Genomic DNA, 22,816 nt, shown 5'->3' on the forward strand with positions numbered 1-22,816 from the left:
AGGTGTGCTCCTTTAAGGTTGTACATCTAGGGGAGCCGAAGATGTGGGCAACCCGGCCAGCAGCCTGCATACATTTAATTAAAACTTTGTCTTTGAAGGTAGAAAACAGTGGATACCAACAAATCACAAACATACACACACGCTTTTCCACCAATGACTAAGACTCATGTTTTCACCTAGAAACTGTACTTAGACTGACCCTAAGGCTTATGCATTTCCGTGATGTCATTTCAATTCTGTACCATCAGGAAACCGCGTGTACCAGGAATTGCATTTCTTTACCTAAACACCATACCAGGTGTCCTCTGACTTTAGAAATGGGTGGAAAAAATAAGGTGTCACTATAAGGGATTTTCAACTCATTTGCCTAAGTTGTGGTATTTTTGGTCTGTCTTTTTTTTTAAGCTTTCAGTGATGTTAATTTTGTAATAAAGAAGTGCTGGTACCTAATATTGGGTTCATCTGGGAGACCTGGTCCACCAGAGTCCTGGGTATAATACACCACTTTGAATGGCATAAATTCAGTCACGTGAGCTTTTCTTGGTATTTTGAGGTTTTCCACACTTAGCTCTCAGTTCCCCACCCTGAGGTCCATTCTGGAAGGACCTTTCCTTCCAGGTACAGGCTGTATTTCTGTGGCCTTGAAGCAGCTCTTGGGCCCCAGACACTCACCTCTTTACCCCTAGTTACTCTTCAAGGTGACAGGGACACAGGCCTTTGGCCCTTTCTTGCCCTTGTTCTGTCTAGCATTTTCTCCTGCCATCTGCTCCTTCTTGATTCCCTCTTGTTCTTCTCCTACTGTCCATCTCTGCCCCATTTTCCCTTCTCCACTGTGCTTCCGTGTGCTGAACACACGCCTGTGTGCTGTTTGGTACTGCTGGTGAGCGCTGCGTGGAGATTAACGTGGGTGTCTCAGAAGCAGTGTGGAGTAGCAAGGGCAGAGCATGGAGCCTGGCATCAGGAGACCAGAACTCCCAGTGCACCTTCTAGCTGTACCTGTGGCCTACACGACTTGGGATGCCACGTCACGTCTATTGTGAGAGGGTGGAAAGAGAGGCCACCGAAAGCCTCCTTCTCCTCTCAGTTCCCCACCTTCCTGCTGACTCTCATACTGTCCCCGGCTGGCTTCTCTGGAACATTTGGTTAGAAACTAACAGTTGGGGGTGGGAGAGGAAGGTTCAGATAGCCTGAGGTGTCCTGGCATGTGCATGATCTCCAGGGACATTCAGTATTTTATGTCTTCCTTCTTGGTTTCTGCAGACTGTGTGACTGTGGCAACTGAGGACAATGTCTGTGGGTGTTTTCTCAGTGTTTGTAGATATTTGAACAGGCGTCATCAAAGAAGTTTCACTGAACAAAACTGTGCTCAGTTCACATATACTGAAACTATTTTATGATTTGTTTTCAGGAGACTGAGGTTTTTTAATGTCACATATCAGAGAGCACCGTGTGAGTTGACAGTGGTGTGCAGGACTTTTGTAGATGTTACATAGATGTGGGAGAACTTGCTCAGGGTGACAGTAGGTCATTTTGACTCCAATCAGCCCGCAGTCCAGTATATGCTTACTTAGGTGAACTATTCACTTTGCAGATTATCTGCCACAAACTTAAATCTTTAACTCAACCTATGGGGTGAAAAGTTGCTGGAGGCAAAAACTGCAGATCTGGACCACATATAATGTTTTAAAATGATATTTTGCATGCATACTGTTGCATCTCTATATTGTCAGAGATAATTGAGACCTGAGGACAAATATTTCATTCAGATCTGTGAGGATGCTCTATACAAGGGCTGTAGAGAAGATGCAAGAGATGAACACACAGCTAAGCCAACATGAGATACAGGTTGAGCCAAGGTCAGATACCCCTGGGAAAACAGAACCAAAGAGTGAGACTTTGGAGATAGCAGAGGCCAAAGCCTTCATGTGACAACCAAGAAGAGCAGGGGAGAGGAAGAACAATGACTCTCCACCATCGCACTGCTAGTTAGCAGGCAGTAGAACTGGGACCAGTAAGCTAGGGTCTCTGGATCCTTAAGCTGGGCTTCTTCCTGGGACCTCCACCCAGTAGATTCACAGAAAAACCTACCACCTTGCCCCTCCACCACACCAGAGCCACATGGGAGGTAAGACGCGATGAAACCACAAAATGTATTGTATGTGTTGTGGCTGGTGTGGAATCACTCTCGTGGCTTGTTGTTAATCACACCCCGTTTGCTGAGAGTGCCATGAGACAGGAGGGAGCTGGCTTCTCTGTCCCTCAGTTTTCCCATGTCGAGGAGGTCGAGGCTATTACTGACTTATGATTTACCCACCATTGCAGCCTGGTGAAGGGGATAGGACAGAGATGCTGAGGGGTATGAAAGTGTTGGCTTTGCCTTTCAGCGAGATTGCACTACAATTTGAACCACAGAAAAGATTTAGATTCTATAAATTACTTATTTGACCCCATTCACTTTTCATCTCCACGTTTACCTGTTTCTTCACTCCTTCTTAGTTGTACTGGCCAATTAATCTCTTCCGTCCCTTGCAGTCACTACCTTGGAGAACCTGTTTAACCTTTGGCTCCACCCGCCACTCCAGACCCAAGCTCCAGCCCCACACCCGGGTGTGCTCAGCAGGTCTGAACCTCACCCGCCGTTGTCCTCCCCTCCTCAGCCTCAACCGGGGGACAGTCTGTGACTCTCCCCTGCCCCAGGGCTGCCGTGCTAGATGTGTGCTGTTCATCCTTTGCAGCATCTTTCAGAGTCATCCCTTTCTCTCTGTCCCAGGCTTGATCCCCCAGGGGCGAGTCTGGTCCCCACTCTGCCAAGAACCAGGGGTGACCTTAGATCTCAGGTCGCTTTGATGTTTTTAGCCCAGGGTCCTCTTCTGGTAAAAGAGGAAGTGAATTAGATCACTCCAAAGACCCTTCCAGCATCCATACTCTGTGAATCTTTGCCGGGACATTGTTGATAAGCCTGTGATTCTAAACATGCTTGAGAAGGAACCAACCTGGCTCTCTACTGCCTGTCTCTCTCCTTCCAGCTCAGCCAAATGAACCTTCTCGGAGCCCCATGTCCTACGTGTCACTCTCTGGATTAGTTTCTGGCCGTAACTCTCTCCCTTGGAATAGGGTGATCATGGACTTATCATCCACACCTGGACTTTTTTGAGAGTGGAAGGGTCACCATTACATGTTAAGCTTGCATGACAGGCATAAACCACGACTGTCCCAGGCAAACCAGGGTGTTTGGTTAGCCTATTTTTGAATCAAGTCTAAAATCCCTCCCTCAATCAAATGGCTCCACCTCCACTTCCAGGCTTTGCTCTCAGTGCTTGGTCCAGTTGGTCCCTGCTCCCACTCCCCCAGGATTGTCTCCTCTTAGATAATGTGCCCTCTTTTCAGTGATGGAAATTGGCAGGAAGCCAGGCCTCTTGGTGCCAATCTGCGTTTGAACCATCATTTTCTAAATCAAATGTAAATGATCACACTTCCTCATTCTGTTCTCCAGGGAGTTTCTTACACACCTGGCAGCAGTCATTTCCAATTTGGGTGTAGGCTGCAGCCCCAGCAAGGATCCTCACTGCCACAAAAACTTCCTGAGGCCGGCACCTGCTGGGCCTCCCTGCCTCCTTTGGAAAAGCAAGTAGGGTGTTCAGGGGAAAGTGGCCCTTCCTGGTAAATGCTGCTCCCCCAGGTCAGAAGACAAGAGTTGGTCAAAGGAGCTTTGGCTCATCTGTTGTAACTGGAGCAAGACAGTAGAACAAGGGTTGGCTCAGAGCAGGGCTTCCCCACTCCCATGATGCTGAATGAGTGCCCAGAATGTTCCCCACCCTGCAACCCCCAGCACAGGCCTGGCTCAGCCACTCTGCCTAAGGGCTCTGGCTTAGAGGCACCACGTGAAGGTCAAGGTAGGCCTTTTTGTAGGTGGGGTCTGATATCATACCACATCCACTGTAGAAAACAGTAACAAGAACTGAACCACCTGCGTGAAAATAAATAGTACCTTCTTGAATCTCTGCTCCCCAAACTGCAGACCTTTGGCAGGGCTGTCACACCAGCAGCAGCAATGATGCTCCAGCCCATGTGGACTGCTGGCAGAGAGGGCAGACTATCAGACTGTCTGTGGTGAGGCAGATGGTACCTTGGTCTGAGGACACAGCAGAGCAGTTGTAGTATCTGTGTCTGCCCAGCTGGCACGTGCAGGGGCCCATCGGAGTTGGTGGGCACAGTTGCCAGGTGCTGAGGCCCAGGTGGAGAAAAGCTTCAGAGACGATTCCCCAGCTCCACTGACGGGAGACGTGTGGGGCTGGAATGCTGCTGGAAGCTTCTGTAGCATTTCTTACCAGCCTCCAAGTATTAATGCTGCCCCGAAATGCACAGGGGAAACTGGGCAGATATGGAAGGAAGCATGCCAAGCCTCCCTCCCACACGTCTCCTCACCACTGTGGTCTGGCCAGATCGGGCCCTTTTTCTGTCTAGTGATATTCTAGGAAATTGGACACACTTGAGTCCTTCTTGAAACCAAAAGTTCCCCAGTGAATGACATGACCCAACCCTTCAGTCCTCCAAGTTTACAAAATACAACTTCTTCCCAGAAACAGGCATTTTCTCCTAGCCTGAGGGAATCCTGGTCTGTTAGGAATGAGAGTTTTCACAGAAAAAAATGACTTGCCCTGAGCATGGGAAGGGCTGCGTGTTGAGGAGAAAGGGAATTTTCCACATGACCGCTCCACTGATTCACCTCCCCTCAGAAGGTTTAGAGACACCCCAGCAAGCTGGTTATCTAGTGTTCCTGAAATTGTCATTGTCACAAAGATTCTTTCTGCCACACCCTGCCCACTCCCCTCCGTGTTGTTCAGCCCAAGGAGCAGTAACTGAGTCGTTCAGTTTCGGGAATGGCCCTCACATCCTTGTGGGATCTTTGTCTGCTTTTGTGCTTTAGAGAAGGCCTCAGCTCCTTCAGCTCTGTTGGGGTGCTCACCACGGCAACCCCAACTTCTAAGCAGGGGACTGTCCCCACCTCACAGGCGCCCGGCAGCAGCAGTTTGAGCCTGTCAAGTGGGCGGGGTGGGGTTTTTCCCTCTTTCCTGCATTCTAACTGCTCTTTCTTCCTTTTCTCAGTGTGTGTAGGTGGTAGCTAGTTTGAGCACCAAACCTAGCCGCCAATCGTTAATTATAAGCACGTCCTATCAAGTGCAGAAGGACTATGATGCCCTTTCTGCAGGTGGCCCTTTTCATACCCACGGACCCCATCGTGGCCCCTTGCCTTTGAGAATGTCCTGGGCCCCTGAGCAACCGGCAGGAGCAAACATCCTGTCTGTACCACATGTGCCCACAGCCATCGCTCAGTCATCTGGGGCTGGTCATGGGATTGGGCCTCCCACACAGAAGAAAAGGTTGTCATTTTGGGGCTTGACTGCATTTCCAGTCCAGGATGACTAGTGTCAGTCCTTGTCTGAATTCCATTAGCATAGATCATGAAGGGTGGCAGGGGTCTGCGGAGTTGAAATCTGGTCCATGTCTCCTGTTCTTTTCCTGCCACCTTCTCTGCTCCTTGCAAGCTAGAGCCACCTGGAAAGAAGTGTGTGTGTGACTGACAATGTCCCTAAGGTAAGATGTTGCACAAATGTTACTGAATGCCAATTATATGCCAGGTAATGTTTCTCTAGTACCTGGCTCACTTGAAGAAAATGTTTCTATTTTTTTATATTTAATGAGGGAAGAGAGCTACTAGTGACATAGAAATCAAGTTTCAGATCTAGTCTCCCAGCAGTAAGTGGTTTTCTCTCATTCCTGTACCTCTGTGCCATTGAGACCTGGGAATGCCTCCCTCCTTCATTCCTGCTATCTTCTCACAACTTCCAAGCCTGTGCCAAGACCCTTCTGCAGGGCTCATCTCAAACCAATCCCCTAAAATCTCATGACAATTATCCACCACCAAAGAAACTTTAATTTCGGAAAGTGATTTTTGGTGCATAGGACTAACTTTCTAACTCAAAGGAATAAATAACTAACGGTAGACTTTCAGGCTCTGCAATAAGTCAACAGAAGGGTTATTTTGGTGACTCTCTGCACATACCTGCCATGATCCCTCTTCACAAACATTTAGGTGTGCCTATTGTGTGCCAGGCATTGTGCTAGACACTGGGGTGCTAATATCAGTAAGACCTGGCCCTCATCCTCAAGTAGCTCCCTAATAGGTGAGGTAGGTACTTCATTGCACCCCAATAAGCAAGCACATTGGAGTGAGCTAAGCTCTGAGAGGGAGGAAGTTTGGGTTGCTAATAGAGCATTCAGCGGGAATGCCCGACTTAACATGGATTTAGAGAAGACTTGCCAGAGGAGGTGGCATTTGAGCTGAGTCTCTGTGTCTCTGCAGGAAATTAAATTTAACCAACTGTGTGGGTTCCACTGTGCTTACTGGTGGGGTCAATGTGAGAAGCTGTGTTCTGAGTTTTCCATTTATAGAGTGTTTCAGGTGCACTGATGCATGCCTTGAGAGCTGGCTGCCAAAGTAGGGGGCCCAGACAGCTGTCTCTCCAGGGGAGAGGTATCCAGAAGCTTCCATTCTTGCTGTACTGTGTACGTTTCCCCAGTGTACTATAGCTGTCTCAAAATTACAGCATTCAATATTCCTTTCTCTAGCTTGGAAGACTTCCTTGACTTCCAAAGGTTTGTGTCAAAGTCAGCTGTCTCTGAGAAGGAACACAACAGCAGCCATCATCAGCTAACAGTTGCTCTAGAATTGTTCTGAAAGCATGGTCTCCAAGACCAGGGATGAGGGAGATAGAGTGAGATGGGTGGTATGGGATTAGGAAGAGAAAGGCAGAAGGATTCCCTGTGCTGCAACAAGAGGACTTTCTCTGCTATTTGAGAGTCTGCATTTCATCCATCTTCACAAAGCTCTCCTATTTGGGAAAATGGACCAATGTCTTTCCAGGCCAGATATTATCAGGTGCAAGCACTACATGTGCCTGATCACCTAAGAGGAGCATATGATCACACGGATGGATGGCAGCAGCACATGAGAGCATTACACCTGCTCTGCCCCTTGACACTTCTTTGTCAAGCATCTAATAAATATCTAATTGGAGAACCAGCTAGAAAGCAGAAATCTCAGTGTTCAGAAAAGCAGTGAGCTTCCCCTAGAATGGAGAACACATCCCTCTGGGTATTCCTGGCCCTGCAAGTCTGGCACATGACGTGTGGAGGGGTGCCCCTCCCTGAACACTCTGCCTTCCATTTCTTCCATGCACATCTCTAAGGGGCAGATTTCATTTCAAGCTGTTCTAGAGGCCAGGGCGGACGGCAAGAGAGGAAATCGCTTGAGACAAATAAGAAATTAGAAGGATTTGGTGAAAGCCATCTGTGGGAAAATGAGAGCAAAATTTGGCTCTAGGGGACTAAAGTTAACAGGAGAAGAGAACAGGGCCTGGTTCAAACTTTTCATTTCACCATTTAAATAAAGAGGTCAAGATGCTGAAGTGCCCAGGAGACTTTTCTTGAGTGACTTACCCAGAATATGGAGAAATTCCGTTGAGAAGTTTCAGTGATAGGAATCCAGGCTACCAGACGTTAAGAGAATTACCAAGTGGCTGGAGGGATAACAGATTTCACAGCACACGGTGAAGGGGACATTAGCACTAGAGTTATGTGGGGAGTCATGCTGCCTGGGGCCGCATGGGGCTGATGGAGGCGGCGGAGCTCAGCACTCACACTGACGCAGCTCCCCCGCCTGTAACCGACCACATTTGCGCCCTGACTGAAAACTGGAAATGTGATGAGACTTGAAGATTTCTGTTCCCCACACTTGCCCAACTCTTCCTCTTGCCCTCACTAAATTTTAGCTGCTGTCTTTTTGGTTAATTTTACAATGTTCACAAGACTACTGAAACACACACACAGACACACACACACGCACACACACTGGATTTCAACTTTGAGATGGGAAAAAAGAAAAAGATCAGTTAGCTCTACCCCTTCCCTCTCCTAGGACCCATACTCATCCCTATTCTTTCTGCTAAATTCAACTAAAAACGCTTAACATTGTATATAAAACAAGCATAAGGAAACTGAAAGCAGACCAGCCGGGGAGCTCAGGACCTGAGGAATGATATGGCAGGAGTCCCCTAGATTTTCTCTATGCCTCATATATCCCAGATTTGGAGCTGAAGAAGTTGGCAACCTGGAAAGGGCTAACAAGAACAGACCCCTCCAAAAAAAAGTCTGCTCTAGCCAAACCCAAAGGACCAGGTAATGGCTAGCCTGGCAAGACAGCAAACTTTTAGACCATGATCACTCTAATCCAGCCAAACACCACAGAAAAATCTGTGGCCTTACCTTCATCCATGCTGGGAAAGGCCACGTGGGAAGCATAGATTTCCATGTTCACGAGACTGTAAGGAGGCTGCAGCCCCACCACTGGGATTGTGTCAGAAGAGACCTAGTAGGGAGCTGGGCTTTTCATCTCCACTTGGCAGTAGGGGGCCTTCCCCACTCCCACCTGACAACAGTGTCGTTGGAGATCACCTGGGGAGCCTGGACTTCTTTCTCACCCAGCAGTAACAAATCACCCCTCCCCCTCCCTGCTATGGTGGTGTCAGAGAAGGCCAAATGGAAGTTTAGGACTTTCACCACCACCCAGTGGTAATGAAGCCACTACCTGCCCCCACCTCCCTGCCAATGGTGTCAGTGGAGGCCATGTGGCGAGCAGAAATGAGGAATTCTTATCCTCCCAGCTAAGGTGATATAAATGGAGGACTAGTAGGCAACCAGAACTTCCATGTCCACCTACCAGTAATGAGGAGCACTTCCCCTACTTGGTTGTCAACAAAGGCTGCAGTGTACCCCCCTTTCTCTGATGGAGCAGTCTCACAGAAAGTTAGCTGAGACAAAGTTTAGATAAGAGCCAGAGTCTCATAATATAATACCCCAAATGGTCAAGTTTCAATAAAAAAATCACTCATAATACCAAGAACCAGGAGGATCTCAAACTTAATGAAAAAAGACAATCATTATACACCAACACCAAAATGATAGTGATATTTACATTATCTGAAAAAGGTTTTAAAGCAGACATCATAAAAATGTTTTAATGAGTAATTACAGACATGCTTGAAATAAATAAAACAATAGAAAATCTCAGCAAATAAATAGTCTCAGCAAAGAAATAGAAAATATAAACAACCAAATGGAAATATTAAAACTGGGAAATACAATACCTGAAATAAAAATCTCAATAGATGGGCTCAACAGCAAGATGGAAGGGACAGAGGAGAGACTAAGTGAACTGGAAGTCCCAGAAGGAGAGGAGAAAGAAGACAGGACTGAAAAAGTACTCAAAGAAATAATAGCCTAAGATTTCCCAAATTTGGCAAAAGACAAACCTGTACATTCAAGAAGCTGAATGATAAATAGGATAAACCCAAAGAAATCCATACCAAGATACTTCATAATTAAAGTTGTGAAAATTAAAGACAAAGAAAAAATCTTGAAAGCAATTAGAGAAAACACCACCTTTCTTTTTGGTGAGGAAGATTGGCTCTGAGCTAACATCTGTTGCGAATCCTCCTCTTTTTGCTGAGGAAGATCAGCCCTGAGCTAACATCTGTGCCCATCTTCCTCTATTTTGTACGTGGGATGCCACCACAGCACTGCTTGATGAGTGGTGCATAGGTCCACGCCAGGGATCTGAACCTGCGAACCCTGGGCTGCCAAAGTGGAGCACACAAACTTAACCACTATGCCACCAGGCTGGCCTCCAAAACACCACCTTTTTAATAGGGGAAAACCAATTCAAGTGATGGATTTCTCATCAGAAACCATGAATGCCAGAGGTAAGTGGCACATTTTTCAAGTGTTGGAAAATAAGAACTGTCAACACAAAATCCTATGTCCAGTGAAAATATTCTTCAGGAATTAAGGAGAAATCGAGATATTCTTAGATGAAGGGACTAAGAGGATTTGTCATCAGAAAATCTACACCAAAGGAATGGCTAAAAGAAGTTCCCTAAACAGAAAATAAGGAATCATGGAACGTCAGGAAGGAAGGAGGAATACAGTAAGCAAAAATGGTAAATTCATTCGGCTTTCCTTCTCCTTTTGAGTTTTCTAAGTTATATTTAACAGTTGAGGCAAAAATTATAACACTGTCTGATGTGAATCTAAATAAATGTAGAGATAATATTTAAAACAATTATATTGTAAATAGAGCAGGGTAAAGGGGTGTAAACACTTCACTCAAACTATTGACACCTGCAAACGGTGAGACTGTAATAAGATACATATTTTTTCCATTGTTTTATTTTCTATCTATTTATATGATTTTGTAGACAGCATATAGTTAGTTCATGCTTTTTAATTCACTCTACCAATCTCTGTCTTTAGTTGTTGCATTTAGACCATTTACATTTAATGTAATTACATTGATATAATAGAGCTTAAGGCTGCTATTTTATTTTTGTTTTCTGTTTGTTCTCTCCATTTTTGATTTCTGTTTTCTCTCTCTTGACATACTATGCATTACTTGAACATTTTTTTGAATATCATTTTGATTTATCTATGGCATTTTGGGGTGTGTCTCTCTGAATAGCTTTTTTTAATTGTTCTAGTAATACCTGGAAAAATAGATCATGCAAACGTTAATCAAAAGAGAGCAAAAGTGGCTTCATTAATATCAGCTAAAGTAGACATCAGAGCAAAGAAAATTATCAGAGACAGAGAGGGACATTACTTAATGATAAAAAGGTCAATCCACCAAGAAGATATAGCAGTGTTAAATGTGTATGCAGCAAATATCAGAGCTTTTGTGAAGCAAAACCTGATAGAACTGAAAGTAAAAACAGACAAATACACAATTATAGTTGGAGATTTCAACACCTCTCTCTCAACAATTGATAGAACAATTAGACAGAAAACCAGAACGTACAGAAAAACTCAACAGCATTGACAAACAGGATCTAATAGACGTTTATAGGACAGTCCACTCAACAACAGTACATTATTTTCAAGTGCCCATGGAACATATACCAAGATAGACCATAACTTGGAATAAAAGCAAGCCTTGAAAATGTCTAAAGTTTCAAAGGAAATAAAAAAATACATCAAACTGGATGAAAATGAAAATACAATATATCAAATTTGTGAAACACGGATAAAACAGTGCTGAGAGGGGAATTTAAAGCTTACATTAAATAGAAGTAAAGTCTCAAATCAATAACCTAAGCTACCACTTCAAGGGCCTAAAAAATGAAGAGCAAAATAAACCCAAAGAAAGCAGAAGGAAGGAAATAATAAAGATAGCAGCATGAATCAATGACATTGAAAACAGGAAAAAATAAAGAAAAACAATGAAGCAAAGAGTTGAACTTTAAAAAGATCAATAAAATTGATAACCTTCTAATAAGACTAATAAAGAGAAGATATAAATTACTAATATCAAGAGTGAAACATAATATCAGTACACACCCTGCAGACATCAAAATGATAATAAGGGAATACTAAGAAAATTCTGTACACATAAATTTGAAAACTTAGATGAAATGGACCAATTCTTCAAAAACACAGATTACCATAGTCAATATGAAATAGATAATTTGAATAGCCCTATAACTATTAGGGAAATTGAATTTTTAATTTAAAAAATTTAGAAGAAGAATACTCCAGGCCCCAAAATTCACTGGAGAATTCTACTAAACAGTTAAAGAAGACTTAACAACAATTCTACATAGTCACTTCCAGAAAGAGGAGGAAATACTTACCATTCATTTTATGAAGCTAGTATTCTCCTAATACTGCAAAGACAGAACAGAAAATGAAAAGTACTAACCAATATCTTTTATAAATATAGACATAAAAGTTCCTAACAAAATATTAGGAAATAGAATTCAGCAATATATAAAAGGAATTATACACCCCAACCAAGTGTGGTTTACTCCCAGGATGCAAGACTGGTTCAGTTTTCAAAAATCAATCAATTTATTTATCAGTATTAATAGGCTAAAGTGAAAAGAAAATCACATGATTATATCCACTGATATAGAAAAAGCATTTGACAAAATTCAATACCCATTCATGATAACAACTCTCAGACAGATAGGAAGAGAGTGGAACTTCCTCAACTTGATTAAGAGCATCTACAAAAATGCTATAGCTAACATCCTACATAGTGGGAAAGAATGAATGCTTTCCCCCTAATATCAGGAATACGGCAAGGATGTTTGGTGTCACCATTCTTATTCAATATGATACTGGAAGTTCTAGTCAGTGCAATAAGGCAAGAAATGGAAGTAAAAGGCATGTCCTTTCAGGTGAGAAAGGAGGAAATAAAACAGTCCCTATTTATAGATGACGTGATTGTCTACTTGGAAAATCCCAAGGAATCTACAAAACAAAGAGAAAACAAAGAAAACCTCTAGAACTAAATGAGCTCAGCAAGGTCACAGGATACAAGATCAACATACAAAAATTAATTGAATTTTTATATACTAGCAATGCACACCTGGACAGAAAAAAATTTTTTAAATCTTTGGGGTGTGTACAATTTTTCAAAAATAAGAAGTTCTTAGGTATACATCTAACAAAACATGTACAGCCATGTGTGTCACTTAATGACAAGGATACACTCTGAGAAATGCACCGTTCGGCAATTTCATTGTGCAAACATCATAGAGTGTACTTACACAAACCTAGATGGTATAGCCTACTACACACCGAGGCTATATGGTACTAATCTTATGGGACCACTGTTGTATATGTGGTCTGTCATTGACCAAAACGTTGTTATGCAGCATGTAACCGTATGAGACCTGTATGCTTAAAACTACAAAATGCTAATCCTCAACAAAATACTAGCAAGCCAAATTCAGCAGCATATTAAAAAGATTATACATCGTGACCAAGTGGGATTTATTCTTGGAATGCAAGGATGGTTCAACAAACAAAAATTGACCAACGTAATATACCACATCAGCAGAATGAAGGGAAAAAACACATGATTATCTCAATTGATGCATAAAAAGCATTTGAAAAAATCAACACCCTTTCATGATAAAAACACTCGGCAAACTAGGAATAGAAGAAAACTACATCAATGTAATATCCATATATGAAAAACCCACAACTATCATCATACTCAATGGTGAAAGACAGAAAGCATTTCCTTTATGAGGAAAACAAGGATGTCCACTTTCACTTTCTATTCAACATAGTATTAGAAGTTCTAGCCAGGGTAATCAGGCAAGAAAAAGAAATAAAAGGCGTCCAAATTTGAAAGGAAGAAGTAAAATTATCTCTGTTCACAGATGATATGATCTTATATGTAGGAAACTCTAAGATTACACATGTATACATACACACACACACACACACAACTGTTAGAACTAATAAACTAATGCAGCCAAGTTGCAGGATATAAAAGTCAGCATGCAGAAATCAGTTGCATTTCTGTAAACTAACAATGCATAACCCAGAAAAGAAATTAAGAAAAAAATTCCATTTGCAATAGCATCAAAAAAAATACAATACGTAGGAATAAACTTAACCAAGGAGGTAAAAGACTTGTACACTGAAAAGTATAAAATAGTGCTGAAAGAAATTAAAGAAGACGTAAATAAGTGGGAAGAAATTCTGTGTTCGTGGTTTGAATAGATCCATGGAATCTATTCAATGGACTAGAATAGAGAGCCCAAAAGTAAACTTTTGCATATTTGGTCAGATGATTTTTGACAAGGGTGCCAAGATCGTTCAATGGGAAAAGGACAGTCTTTTCAATAAATAGTGCTTGTGAAACTGGATTTCCACATGCAAAAGAATGAAGTTGGACCCTTATCTAACATGATATACAAAAATGAACTCAAAATAGACCAAAGACCTAAATGTAAGAGCTACAACTATAAAACTTTCAGAAGAAAAATATAGGGGAAAAACCTCGTGACATTGGATTTGCAGTAATTTCTTGAGGACATCAAAGGCACAGGCAACAACAACAAAATGGACACATTGTATTTCATCAAAATTTAAAGCTTCTGCACCAAATCACATGATCAACACTGTATCGAGAACTCCTAAAACTCAATAAGAAAAAAAAACAAACATCTCAGTTCAAAAATGGGCAAAGAACTTGAATAAACATTTCTCCAAAGAAGATCTACAAGTGGCCAATAAGCACATGAAAAGATGCTCAACATCACTGATCGTTAGGGAAATACAAATCAAAATCACAGTGAGATACCACCTCACACCCATTAGGATGACTGCTATCAAAAAACAAAATAATGCGTGTTGGCAAGGATTTGGAGAAAGTGGAACCCTGGTACACTGTTGGTGGGAATGTAAAATGGTGCAGCCGCTATGGTAAACATTATGGCGATTCAACAAAAAATTAAAACTAGAACTACCATGTGACCCAGCAGTTTCACTCCAGGGCATATGCCCAAAAGAATTGAAATGAGGGACTGGAACAGATATTTGTACACCCATGTTCATAGTAGCACTATTCGCCATAGCCAAAAGGTGGAAACAACCCAAGTGTCCATCAATGGATGAGTGGATAAACAAAACATGATATACACAGGCAATGGAATATTATTCAGCCTTAAAGAGAAATGAAGCATTGACATGTGCCCCAATGTGGATAACCCTTCAAGACATTATGCTAAGTGAAATAAGCCAGTCACAAAAGGACATATATTGCATGAATCTACTTATATAAGGTATCTAGAATAGTGGAATTCAGAGACACAGAGTAGAATGGTGGTTGCCAGGGACCATGGGGAGAGGAGAATGAGGAGTTATTTAATGGGTACAGAGTTTCAGTTTTGCAAGATGAATAAAGTTCTGGAGATGGATGGTGGTGATGGTTGCAAAGCCAAGGGCAGATGGGGAATTAGGAATGGCAGGAAGGTGGGATCAATTCTAGGTTAAAACAAGTCGGAGAGAAGAGCCTAGCTGAATGCTTTTCCACAAGTTGTCTAACCTGTCTGCGTAAAGTAGGGGTATGGTTCTGAGCCAGTCTATATACTGGATCATGTAAGGAGCTCCAGAGGGAATAGCCTCATCCCTGCCTGCAAAGCTGTGCTTTCTGAAGTTTCCCGCTTGCACTGAACGTGGTAAGGCCAGTGCACTGCAACACCACAAGGTAGAGTGGGTTTGCCAGAGTATGGCAATCACTGGAAAGCTTGGATTCCACAGCCAGCTGTATGACACCCAAATAGAAGAAACAGCATTTCCCTATCAGTCTACCCCCAGGGTTCAGAAGCACCAGAATCCCCTCTGCCCTCTGTCCACGCACTGGTATTCAGCATGCTGGTAAAAAGATGTCTCAAGGTCTGAGGATTACCTTCTCCAGAGCTTTCCCTTCTGTCTCCTTTTTGGCTTATCAAGTTTTTGTTTCCTGCAGATGAATTTTCTGCACTCTTCATTTCCTGGCACCCAAGGAGGCCGGGATATAGCTATGTCTAGGCTGTTCCAATGAGGCGTGAAAGAGGACATGCCTAGGGTCTGGCTGACTGTGGCCCATCCCTGACTTCTACCATGCCCTCTGTGTCTGATCCACCATGACAGCAGCACGGGGCCCACCATCACTGTACTGTGATACTCAGCTCCCATGAAGAGACACTAGTTCCCCTGCCACAGAACACGAGAGAGAGCCATCCTGGGCTCCTCACCATCCAAAGCTTCAGAAAGGATCGTCTTCATCCTCAACCCTCCTCTCCCAGAGCACTCCGAGCTACCAGAATGATCCAGCTGCTACTGCCTGTCACCTTTCTCAAGAAGAGAGGCTTTTAAGACACCAGAAATATTAAGCAGGTTGGACTTAAAAACGATTTTTTTTTAATTAACATCTCCGGGCAGTTTGGAAGAAAAAGAGACTTTGATCCTGAACAACTTCCTCGGGTGATGAAGAAAAAAGGCGCTAACGTTGACGGCTCCCCACTTTTCCAGTTAAATATAAATAAGACTTCCTTACCTGTGGAAGGTGATGAACTCACACCTGGAGCAGAGGGCTTGGAGGAGACTGGGCAGGTGACCTATAAGAATTAGAGATGAGCATCATTCCAGACTGGTCCAATTTTTAATCACTTTCCTATTGCAACGAATGCCCTCAGAAATTGCAAAACCAACGCTTTTTGGTAATGTGGGCAGAAATTCCTTAAACTAAGAGATGGTGCCACTGCCCATCAATTTTACAAGGCAGTAATGCAGATCCCAAGCGGCTAAAGTCTGAGGCAGAAGGCCGAGCACTTCATCACAGTGAGAGAACTGGGTTGTTGCGGGGGGAAACTGTTCTGATGTCCCGCTGGTGTTACCGTGAATTAATAAGCTTTGTTCATCTTCTCTGACACTAGAGGTCCAACTCAGTCCTTTTGCTTCATATTCTTGCTTATTATGCAGCTTGGGCCATGGATATGGGCTGCCTGCTTGTCATAAATTGCAGGCAATCTCCTGTCTTTCTATCTTGGTCCCAGTGGGCTTATGCTCCTAGGAACCAAGGCTCTCCGAATTCTTCAGTTCCACAAATGCATACTGAGCCCTGATGCTGGGTGAGGCAGAAATTCCGAGATGCATGAGCCACAGTTCCTGCCTTCCTGATCACATTGTGGTCAGGGAGAAAGTCACAGGGGCAAATAATTACACCAACAGGCAGAATGTGTAACAGGGAAAAACATACAGCTGTGGGAACCCAGGAAGGGACGGGGTGACTTTCCAGGGAGGATATCAGGGAAGGTTTCTTGGACAAGATGTCAATACCAGGAACCCTTAGAGAATATAGACATGTCAGCTTGGAGTTTGCCCTAACAAAGGAGAAGGAGCCTGGACATAGGAAGAAGATGTATTTTAATTATTATACAGCAAAATGACCTCTTTTAAGGGTGTATACTTCTATGAATTTTAACACATGTATAGAATTATGTAAACACCACCACAATCAGAACACAGAATAATTTAACCATCCTAAAATAATCCCTTACAGTATTGCTTTATAATCATCCTTTCCCCCTTCCGATAACCCTAGCAACCAATGATCTGTCGTCCATCACTATAATTTTTTTGACAATGTTATATAAATGGAATCATACAATATGTAATGTTTTGATATGGATTTCCTTCCCTCAGTGTGTTGTCTTTGAGATTCAGTGAAGTTGTTGCACACGTCAACAGTTATTCCTTTTCATTGCTGAGTAGTCTTCCTTTGTATGGCTGTACCACTATTTGTTTATCCATTCACCCAGTGAAGGACATTTGGGTTGTCTCCAGTTTTTGATGACTGTGAGTAGAGCTGCTATGAATATTCATGTGCAGGTTATTATATTATGTAAACTTCAGTTTTCTTTCTCTAGGGCAGAGTCTTGGCACTATTGACATTTGAGACTAGATACTTCTTTGTTGTAGGGGGCTGCCCTGTGCATTGTAGGATGTTTAGCAAGATCTCTGGCCTCTACTTACTAGATGCCAGTAAAAAATCCCCAAGTTATGACAACCAAAATGTCTGCAGACATTGCGAAATGTCCCCTGGGGGACAAAAGTCATCCACAGTTGAGAACCACTGCTCTAAGGTAAATACCTAGGAGAGGATTAACTGGGTCATACGGTAAATGTCTGTTTAATTTATAAGAAACTTTACGTTCCCAATCTATGAGAGATCCAGTTGCTCAGGATCCTCAGCAACACTTGATATTATCAGTATTTTTATTTTTGCCATTCCAGTAGGCATGTAGGGGTATCTCATCACGGTTTTAATTTGCATTTCCCTAATAGCTAATGATATTGAAAATCTTTTCATATGCTTTCTTGCCATCTGTATATCCTCTTTAGTGAAGTCAAATCTTTTGCCTATTTTTAAATCAGATAATTTGCTTTCCTACTGTTGAGTTTTAAGAGTTCTTTATAAATTCTAGATATAAAATCTTTCTTGGATGTGGGTGATTTGCAAATATATTTCCCAGTCCATAGCATTTATGTTCATCCTCCTGACCATGCCTTTGGCAAAGTGAAAGTTTTTGGTTTTGATGAAATCCAATTTATCAATTTTTTTCTTTTGTGGATTGTACTTTTGGTGTCATATCTAAGAAATATGTTTAAACCCCAGGTCATGAAGGTTTTCTCCCATATTTTTTCCTTAAAGTTTAGAGTTTTATACTTTACATTTAGCTCTGTGATTCATTTTGAACTAATATATGAATAAGGTGTGAGGTTTAGCTCAGGTGTGTTTATCTTTTGATCATAGATATCTGATTGTTTCAGTATCATTTGTTGAAAACACTATCGTTTTTCCTTTCAATTCTTATTATATCTTCATCAGAAATCATTCAGGCATATTTGCCTGAGTCTCTTTCTGGGTTCTCTGTTTTGTTCCATTGATCTACGTATCTATCCCTTGACAATACCATGCTATCTTGAATACTGTAAATTTATAGTAAGTCTTAAAATAAAATAATGTGATTCCTCCAACTTTTTTCTTCTTTTTCAAACTGTTTTAGCCATTCTAGTTTCTTTGCCTTTTCATATAAATTTTAGAATTAGTTTGTTATATTTACAAAAAAAATCTGCTGTATTTTTGATTGGAATTATGTTAAATCTATGGATCAATTTGGGGAGAATTGACAAATGTACTATATTGACTCTTCTCTATTTTATTAGTTCTTCCTTGAATTCTTTCATCAGCATTTTTAGTTTTCAGCATAAAGATAATGTACATGTTTTTGTAGATTTATACCTAAGTATTTCGTTTTGGGGGGAGCTATTGTAAAGGATATATTGTTTTAAATTTTGGTTTCTACTTGTACATTGCTGGTGTCTAGAAGTACAGTTGATGTTTTGTGTGTTGACCTTGCTTACTATTAATTCTAGAGAATTTGGTGGGATTTTTTTTGTAGATTTCTGTGTAAGTAAGCATGTTGTCTATGAATAGGGACAGCTTTATTTTTTCCTTTCCAATCTGTATAGCTTTTTATTTCTTTTTTTGCCTTATTGCATTGACTAGAACTTCTAGTATGATCATGGGTAAGAGTGATGAGAACAGATATCCGTGCCTTGTTCTTGATCGTAGGCATAAAGCATTTAGTCTTGTGCCATTAAGTATGATATTAGCTGTAGGGATTTTTTGTTTTGTTTTTTGATGTTTGTGTGTGTGTGTGTGTGTGTGTGTGTGTGTGTGTTTGTCGTTGTCTTTTATCAAGTAAAGAAAGTTCCCTTCTATTCCTAGTTTCCTAAGCGTTTTTATCATGAATGGATGTTGAATTTTGTCAGTGTTTTTCATGCTTCAATTAACATGATCATATGGGTTTGGGTTTTTTTTTTTTACCATTTTAGATTGTTAATACGGTGAATTACAGTGATTCATTTTTTTTTCTTGTATCCCCTCATTTCTTACATGGAGGATAGTACACTATAGTTTCTTTTGTAAATTTACTTTTTCAGTTGAAAGCATGTCCTGCAAATCACTCCATATCAGTTCATACAGATCTTCCTTATTCTTTTTTGCAGCTGCATAGTACTCCATTGTTTGGATGGACCATGTTTTATCCAATCACTTTCCTATATATGAGTATTTAGTTGTTTCTGATATTTTTAAATTACAAATAATGCTACAATTACAATGAATAATCTTGTACATATATATATTCTTATTTTTTAAGATGTATCTTTAGTGTATATTTCTAGGAATTTCTGGATTGAATGGAAAGTGCATATGTAGTTTTGTTATGTATTACCAAATTTTCCTACGTTTGGGCTCTACCAATTTGTTTTCCCATTAGCAATATATGAGAGTATGTGTTTCCCCATGGCCTCCCTGAGAGAATTTAATATTTATATATATCATTTTTGCACATCATATAGGTGATAGTATCTCAGCATTGTCTTAATTATTATTTTTCTAATTATGAGTGATTTGAATATTTTTTATAAATTTGAGGACAATTTTTTATTTTTTGTGTATTTTCTCTTCATGTCTTTTTCTCATTTTTTTCTGCAAATTTTTTGTCCTTTATCCATTTACTTTTAATTTAATTTATGTTTTTCTATTGAGGTAGAATTGACACATGCCATTATATTAATCTCAGGAGTACAACTTAATCATTCAATATTTGTATATATTGCAAAATCACCACCACAATTAAGTCTAGTTAACATCCATTACCACACATGGTTGCAGAATTTTTTCCTGTGATGAGAACTTTTAAGATCTACTCCCTTAGCAACTTTCAAATATGCGTTACAGTATTATTAACTATAGTTGCCGTGCTGTACATTACATCCCCATGATTTATTCATTTTATAACTGGAAGTTTGTACCTTGTGACTACCTTCACCCATTTTTCTCACCCCCCCTCCTCTGCCTCTGGCATCCCCACCAATCTGTTTACTGTATCTACGAGCTTGGCTTTTTTTTTTTTTCCAGGTTCCACATATGAGATTAAATGGTATTTGTCTTTTTCTGTCTGATTTATTTCGCTTAGCTTAATGCCCTCAGGTCCATCCATGTTGTTGCAAATGGCAAGATTTCATTCTTTTTTATGGCTGAATAATATTCCATTACACACACACACACACACACACACCACATTTCTTTATCCATCCATCCATCAATGGACGCTTAGGTGGGTTCCATGTCTCAGCTGTTGTAAATAATGCTGCAATGAACATGCGGGTGCAGATATCTTTTCAAGTTAGTGTTTTCTTTTCTTCAGATAAATACTCAGAAGTGGAATTGCTGGATCGTATGGTAGTTCTATTTTTAATTTTTTGAGGAACCTCCATACTGTTTTCCATAGTGGCTGCACCAATTTACATTTCCACCAAGAGTGCACAAGGGTTCCCTTTTCTCCGTATCCTCGCCAGCATTTGTTATCTCTTGTCTTTTTGATAATAGCCATTCTAACAGGTGTGAGGTGATATTTCATTGTGGTTTTGATTTGCATTTCCCTGATGATTAGTGCTGTTGGGCATCTTTTCATGTATCTGTTGGCCATTTTTATGTCCTCTTGGAAAAATGTCTATTCAGATCCTCTGCCCATTTTTTAATCAGATTATCTGGGGTTTTTTTGCTATTGAATTGTGTAAGTTTCTTATATATTTTGGATATTAACCCCTTATCAGATACAGGATTTGCAAATATTTTCTCCCAGTCAGTAGGTTGCCTTTTCATTTTGTTGATGGTTTCCTTTGCTGTGCAGAAGCTTTTTAGTTTGATGTAGTCCCACTTATTCGTTTTTGCTTTTGTTGCCTTGGCTCTAGGTGTTCAAATCCCAAAAAATCATCACCACAATGATTCATTTTTGAGTACTGAACCAGCCTTGCATTCCCAGGATAAAGCCCACTTGGTCATGGTGTATTATTCTTTTTATATGTTGCTGGATTCAATTTGCTGATATTCGATAGGGGATTTTTGCGTCTATATTCATGAGAAATATTGGTTTATACTTTTCCTTTCCTGTGCTGTCTCTGTCTGGTTTTGGTATAACAGTAATGCTGGCCTCAGAAAATGAATTGGGAAGGGTTCTCTCTTCTTCTATTTTCTGGAAAAGATTGTGTAGAATTGGGGTTATTCCTTATTTAGATGTTGTGTATAATTCACCAGTGAAACCATCTAGGCATGGAGATTTCTTTTTCACAAGGTTTTTAACTACAAATTCAATTTGTAATAAGACTATTTATGTTATATATTTTAACTTGTGTGATTCTTGGCAGCTTGTAGTATTCAAGGAATTGCATCATTTAATATCTCAAATTTACGTGTGTAACGTTCATAGTTTTTCCTTCTTAGTCTTTTACTTTCTGTGGAGTCTGTAGTGCTATCTCATTTTATTTCTGATTTTAGTAATTTGTGTCTCTCTGATTTTGCCCTGTAAATTTTAATACAACTTTATCAATTACATTCATCTCTTCAAGAAACAAGTTTTGGTTGTCATTGATTTTTCTCTATTATATTTATATTTTCATTTTTGTTGATTTCTGCTTTTATCTTTTTTTTTTTTTTTTTGCTGAGGAAGACTGGCCCTGAGTTGACATCTGTTGTCAATCTTCCTCTTTTTTTGCTTGAGGAAGATTAGCCCTGAGCTAACTTCCACGCTAACCTTCCTCTGTTTTGTCTGTGGGTTGCTGCTACAGCATGGCTGATGAGTTGTATAGGTCCACACCTGGGATCTGAACGGGCAAACCCGGGCCACCAAAGCAAGGCATACCAAACTTTAACCACTATTCCATGGGGCTAACCCCATGATTCTGCTTTTATCTTTTATTGATTTCTGCTCTTATTTCCTTTCTTCTGGCTTCTTTAGGTTTATTTTTTTTCTTATTTTTCTAGGATGTTTAGTGGAAGCTTACATGATTTATTTTAGACTTTTCTATTGTAATCATTTTATGCTATAAATTTGCCTCAAAGCACTGCTTTCTCTATATCCTACAACTATTAATATGTTGTATTTTCATTTTTATTCTGTTCTAATTTCCCTTGAGACTTCCTCCTTCACCCATGAATTGTTTATAAGTGTGTGGTTTAATTTCCAAGTGTCTAGAGAGTTTCCTGTACTCTTTCTGTTATTAAATCCTAGTTTAGTTCTATTATAGCCAGAGAACATACCATGTATAATTTACATTTTTTTAATTGTTAAAATTTGTGTATGACCCAGGATATGGTATATATCTTGGTGAATGTTTTATGCGTCCTTGAAAAAAAATGTATATCCTGCTGTTGTTAGGTAGAATGTTATAATGTCAATTAGATCCAGTTGGTAGATAATGTTGTTCAGTTCTTCTGTATCTTTGCTGATATTCTGTCTACTTGTTCTATCTACTACTGAGAGAGCAATGCTGACATCTCCAGCTATAC

The 22,816-nt window shown here is 40.7% G+C and overlaps 1 protein-coding gene across 7 annotated transcripts in view; it reads left to right on the forward strand.

Annotated features, from left to right (window-relative positions):
• ACOXL (acyl-CoA oxidase like) overlaps positions 1-22,816 on the forward strand; it is a 371,667-nt gene that overhangs the window by 310,988 nt on the left and 37,863 nt on the right. The gene's annotated exons all lie outside the window — the stretch shown is intronic.

Source organism: Diceros bicornis, chromosome 40 (genome assembly GCF_020826845.1).
Source record: "Diceros bicornis minor isolate mBicDic1 chromosome 40, mDicBic1.mat.cur, whole genome shotgun sequence".
Lineage (NCBI taxonomy): Eukaryota > Metazoa > Chordata > Mammalia > Perissodactyla > Rhinocerotidae > Diceros > Diceros bicornis.